This window comes from Elephas maximus, chromosome 9 (assembly GCF_024166365.1).
Source record: "Elephas maximus indicus isolate mEleMax1 chromosome 9, mEleMax1 primary haplotype, whole genome shotgun sequence".
Lineage (NCBI taxonomy): Eukaryota > Metazoa > Chordata > Mammalia > Proboscidea > Elephantidae > Elephas > Elephas maximus.
The window spans coordinates 84,295,927-84,301,980 of NC_064827.1; positions in this window are offsets into that span (position 1 = coordinate 84,295,927).

Below are 6,054 nucleotides of genomic sequence, written 5' to 3' on the forward strand. Positions count from 1 at the left end.
GAGGTCCAGATATTAAATCATCTTCCCTCGGATGTGCGTGTAGTGGGAACCCTCGCTTCTAAAATGGAATCGGGTGAGATCACAGGCTGGGAAATATCGTTCTTTCTGGTGACATTCGGGTCCAGGGTGGGTTGAAGGACCTGATCTCTTCAATCTGTGCATACTTCAAGGTGTAGCTTGGGCTAGTTCAGTGGATGGAGCCACACTACCTGCTGCGACTTCCTGAAAAGTGTTGCTCAAAACAAGCTTGTGGTTAGCAAGACTCAGAAAGGGGTGACGGGAGGGATGTTGATTGAGGTTTTCAATTGGACAGAGTAGAAATGCCCCACAGGGCTTCCAAGGTTGCAATGCTCACGGAAGCAGACAACACATCTTCTTTGGAGCAACTGGTGAGTTCTGAACTGCCAGTCTTTCAGTTAGCAGCTGAGTACTTAACCACTGCATCACTAGGACTCCTTTTTAAAATGTAAAGGTTAGTGTTAAGTGAAATCAGAATGGAGTCATGTGGTTGACAAAATGGTGTCAGTGGTCAACGCCCCAAAGACTTGTCTTTACTGAAACTTAAGCCTAGCTTTCCTGTAAAGCAGGCCACCCCTGTTGACCAGTTCTCACAGAACTTCCACCCTTGTTGACCAAATGAAATCCTGACAGCGTTTCAATAGTATATTGTATAAGCCAATTAGAAATAAGCTTATTTTGCTTCCAAGTTTTTGTCAATATAAACCAATCATTGCAAATTCCACGTGTGGTTTGGTGCTACCCATTTGTGACTCTTTTGTCCAAATAACCTCATCTAATAGATTAATTTTATTATTGACTGGGTTCTTTTTTTTTTATAGTAGTAACCAAGTAGTTGCCGTTGAGTCAGCTCCAACTCCAGGCAACCCCATAGTGTCAGAGGAGATTTCCGCTCCACAGGGTTTTCAAGAGTTGACTTTTTGGAAGTAGATTGCCAGGACTCTCTTCCAAGGTGCTTCTGGGTGAACTTCACTCTCCAGGCTTTCTGTTAGTAGCAAAGTGCTTAGTCATTTGTGCTACGCAGAGGCTCCATAAAAGGGAGTATCCTGTGCAAACTCTTCAGTTTTGTTTATTTGTTTTTTCCACTGTATAATATATCCTGGAGACCATTCCACCTAGCAGCTGTGCATTTTAAAGAGATCTATGGGATCATAATTTGCTGTATAAACTTTCACTGAAAACACAGTAAAATATTTAAAAGAAATAAAAATAAAGAGATCCTCTGGCGACAAGCAAGCAGCGGGTAGGATGATTGGGATGGTGAAGAGTGACCTAGGGAGACAAGGTGTGGCATTTTCACGGGACGGCGCCTGGTTGAGAGGAAGAGGCATTCAGGCTGGTGTTGGATCTAGTGCAGATTGCACTCACCTTGAATTTCTCTACAGTTTCTTCAGTGGAATGTTGTCGGGTGCCATCGATTCAATTCCAACTCGTAACCCCGTTTCTGTCAAGTTGATTCTGACCCATGGTGGCCCTATAGGACAGAGTGGAACTGCCCCATAGGGTTTCCAAGGCTGTAACATTTATGGAAGCAGATGCCACGTCTTTCTCCCATGGAGCTGCTGCTGGTTTTGAATCACCAACCTTTTGGTTAGCAGCTGAGCTCTTAACGACTGAACTACCAGGGCTCTTTTTCAACTCATAGCAACCCTGAACGACAAGAGTAGAACTGCCTCATAGGGTTTCCTAGACTGCGAATTTTTACAAGAACAGATTGCCAGGTTTTTCCTCCCATGGAGCCATTAGTGGGTTCGAACCGCCAGCCTTTTGGTTAACAGTTGAGCTCTTAACCATTGCTCCACTGGGGCTCCTTTTTAGTGGAATAGAAAGGTAGTATTACTGCTGGCCATAGGCATAACTAAAACCTAGACACTCTTTTATTTATTCCATAGATATGGAGGACTAAGCACTGTGCTATTGTTGTTGTTAGGTGCCGTCGAGTCTGTTCCGACTCATAGCGACCACACATACAAAAGAACGAGACACGGCCCGGCCCTGCGCCATCCTTACGATCATTGTTACGCTTGAGCCCATTGTTCCTGCCACTGTGTCAATCCATCTCATTGAGGGTCTTCCTCTTTTTCACTGACCCTGTACTCTACCAAGCATGATGTCCTTATCCAGGGGCTGATCCTTCCTGACAACATGTCCAAGGTATGTAAGACGTAGTCTTGCCATCCTCGCTTCTAAGGAACATTCTGGTTGTACTTATTCCAAGACAGGTTTGTTTGTTCTTTTGGCAGTCCATGGTATATTCAACATTCTTTGTCGACACCACAACTCAAAGGCGTCAATTCTTCTGTCTTCCTTATTCATTGTCCAGCTTTCACATGCATATGATGTGATTGAAAATACCATGGCTTGGGTCAGGCGCACCTTAGTTTTCAAGGCGACATCTTTGCTTTTCAACACTTTAAAGAGGTCCTTTGCAGCAGATTTACCCATTGCAAATGCGTCTTTTGATTTCTTGACTGCTGCTTCCATGGCTGTTGATTGTGGATCCAAGTAAAACAAAATCCTTGACAACCTCAATCTTTTCTTTGTGTATTATGATGTTGCTCATTTGTCCAGTTGTGAGGATTTTTGTTTTCTTTATGTTGAGGTGTAATCCATACTGAAGGCTGTGGTCTTTGATCTTCATCAGTAAGTTCTTCAAGTCCTCTTCACATTCAGCAAGCAAGGTTGTGTCATCTGCATATCTCAGGTTATTAATGAGTCCTCCTCCAATCCTGATGCCCCATTCTTCTTCATTTAGTCCAGCTTCTCAGATTATTTGCTCAGCATACAGATTGAATAGGTGTGGTGAAAGGATACAACCCTAGCGCACAATTTTCCTGACTTTAAACCACCCAGTATCCCCTTGTTCTGTCCGAATAACTGCCTCTTGATCTATGTAAAGGTTCCTCATGAGCACAATTAACTGTTCTGGAATTCCCATTCTTCATAATGTTATCCATAACTTGTTATGGTCCACACAGTCGAATGTCTTTGCATAGTCAGTAAGACACAGGTAAACATCTTTCTGGTATTCTCTGCTTTCAGCCAAGATCTATGTGACTTCAGCAATGATATCCCCAGTTCCACATCCTCTTCTGAATCCAGGCTAGCATTCAATAAATCATTGCTGCTTTTCTATTAATTATTGTGACAAATGCAATTTATTGTAATGCTTTTAATCTATGTGTGTATATCCATAGGAGAGTGTTAAGCGTGTGTACTTCTAATACGTAGCTCTCAGAAAAAAAAATTAAGACTTTAAAAATAGTCATTTTCAGCACCTCCCAACATATATTCAACTCTAAGAGTCTATAATTTTATGTATCCATTTGAAAACAGCTTTGAATTTGGTAGTTCAAAAGTGAATAAATAAAATAAAACTGTTGATTTGGAAGGGTGTGAAGTTTTGGGAGAGGGCACCTCTCAACTGTACTTTAAAATTTAAAGTTCTTTGTAAATACGATTCAAAATGCTAGGACCATTCTGGGATGCTACTTATCTAGCAAAGGCTTGTCTTTTCTGATTGAAAGAATAACTTCCCAGGTGCTGTGTCCCTGCCAGTGTTTGCTGTGCAATCTTATAGTTTGGTGAAGAACTGTAGGAATGGTTTTAGTTAACTTAAGTTGCCAATGGGGATGTTGGTGGATCCGTGGGAGAATTCTCACCTTCCATGCAGAAGACTCAGGTTTGATTCCCAGCCAAGGTACCTCATGAGCAGCCAGCCACCACCCATCTGAGAGTGAGGCTTACTAATTGCTGTGATGCTGAACAGGTTTCAGAGGAGCTCCTAGACTAAGATCTGCCAATCTACTTTTGAAAATTAACCAGTGAAAACCTATGGACCACAGCAGTCTGCATGAGGTTGGCTCAGGACTGGGTAACGTATTGTTCCATAATTCATGAGGTCGCCATGAGTTAGGGCCGACTTGACAGCAGCTAACAACAAGCTGAGTTCACTGTGCAAATAAAATGTAGCAATGGTGAGGAATTAGGGCAAGGTGAATATTTAACAACCTGTTCTCCAAAAGGGAAAGCCCTGATTTGTAGCGGTTGCCAATTTCCATGGTGTAAATACTCCCACGGCTGGAAGGGTAACCAACTTGTTCCAGTTTGCCTGGGACTCTCCCAGTTTTAGCAACATTTAAAATCCTATGTGTCAGAAACCTGCTCTTCCCTGGAAAATGGGATGGATGGTACCCTAACAGCTGGTTTCAATCTTTGAACATGACATCACTGAACATGGAGTTTGCGGAAAATGTGCATAATCATGCAAGGCTCTGTGAGCAGGCTCCAGCACACACCGCCTGGGAGGTTCTTAGCCCACTAAAGGAGTGTTCACACGGCTGGGTGCTTTCTTAAATCATTTGTCAGTTTTACCACTACCCCCTCCACCAATACCACAACAACTCCAATGACTGGGTCTTGACTCTTCATGTTTAAGAAATATCACAGAAATTCTGAAACTTCAACCTGTTTTAAATATTTTATCATATTTTGTAACTGAGCCACTAAATAGTTAATAAATAGTTGCACGGATTTTTGCCGGTCGTAGACTCTTCTGATTCAATTTAAAGGTGCTTTGTTAGAATTGGAAACCCTGGTGGCATAGTGGTTAAGAGCTACAGCTGCTAACCAAAAAGTCTGGTAGTATGAATCCACCAGGCACTCCTTGGAAACTCCACGGGGCACTTCTGCTCTGTCCTATAGGGTCACCATGAGTCGGAATCAACTCGACAGCAGCAGGTTTGGATTGGTTTTGGTTTTGTTAGAATTATTTCTGAGTGGTGTGATTTGGGGTAAATTTTCATTCCTTTACTAGTACTTTCCTGTACTGCTTAATTCTTTAAAAGGTCTTTTCATTTTGACATCTAATAACAGATCCAGATTCTCAGAGAAAGGGAGAGGTTACCCCATTTGTGTCAGGGTGATGATCCCTGGGAGCTGAGGGCAGGATGGATACAATAGGACACGTGCAAAACAAGGCAAACCAAAACCAAACCAGATGCCGTTCAGTGATTCAGACTCACGGTAACCCCAGGTGTGCAGAGGAAAACTGCTCTCTAGGGTTTTCAAGGCTGTGACCTTATGGAAGCTGATAGTGAGGCCTTTCTTCTGGGGTGCCTCTGGGTGGGTTCTAACCATCAACCCTTTGGTTAGTAGTTGAGCACTTAATCTGTTGTGCAACCCAGAGCCGCACCAAAGAAGTCAGGATGAGGCCAGGGACAGGAAGGGACAAGTAAGTTCTGAAAGGGATCTTAGACTCTAGAATCTCCCCAGCACATCCCACTGGTTCTGTGGGAATGAAAGAATTCTGTGGTCAGGTAACTATGGGACACACAGCACTCTCTCTCTCCCTTGTGGACAGGTACAGTGCACACCTGTGAGAAATCTTGCATCACAGATACCTTTCTAGCCCGCAATTTCCCAGATTTACGGGGATTCAGAATACTTTTTGGTAGCAGCAATTAATATCACTGGGAGTCTCTGGGTGGTGCGATCCATTAAGCAATTGACTACTGTCTTAGCTATCTAGTGCTCATATCACAGAAATACCGCAAATGCGTCGCTTTAACAAATTAATTTTCTCACAGTTTAGGAGGCTAGAAGTGTGAATTCAGGGTGCTGGTTCTGGGGGAAGGTTTTCTCTCTGTTGGCTGGAGGAAGGTCCTTGTCTCTTTAAACTTCCGCTCCTGGGCTGTCTTCATGTGGTTTGGCATCTCTCGTCCCTCGTCTCTGCTTGCCTGCTTACCTGTTTTAATTTCTTTTATGTCTCAAGAGATTGACTCAAAACACACCCTACAGTAACCCTGCCTGTTAACATAACAAAGACAACCCATTCCCAAATGGGATTATAACCACGGACATAGAGATTAGGATTTACAAAACGTCTTTTTTGGGACACAATTCAATCCGTAACAGCTATTAACCGAAAGCTTGGTGGTTCAAGTTCACCCAGGGGTGCCTCAGAAGAAAGGCCTGGTGATCTACTTCCAAAAAATCAGCCACTGAAAACCATATTGTCTTAGGCTGTGTTCTCTA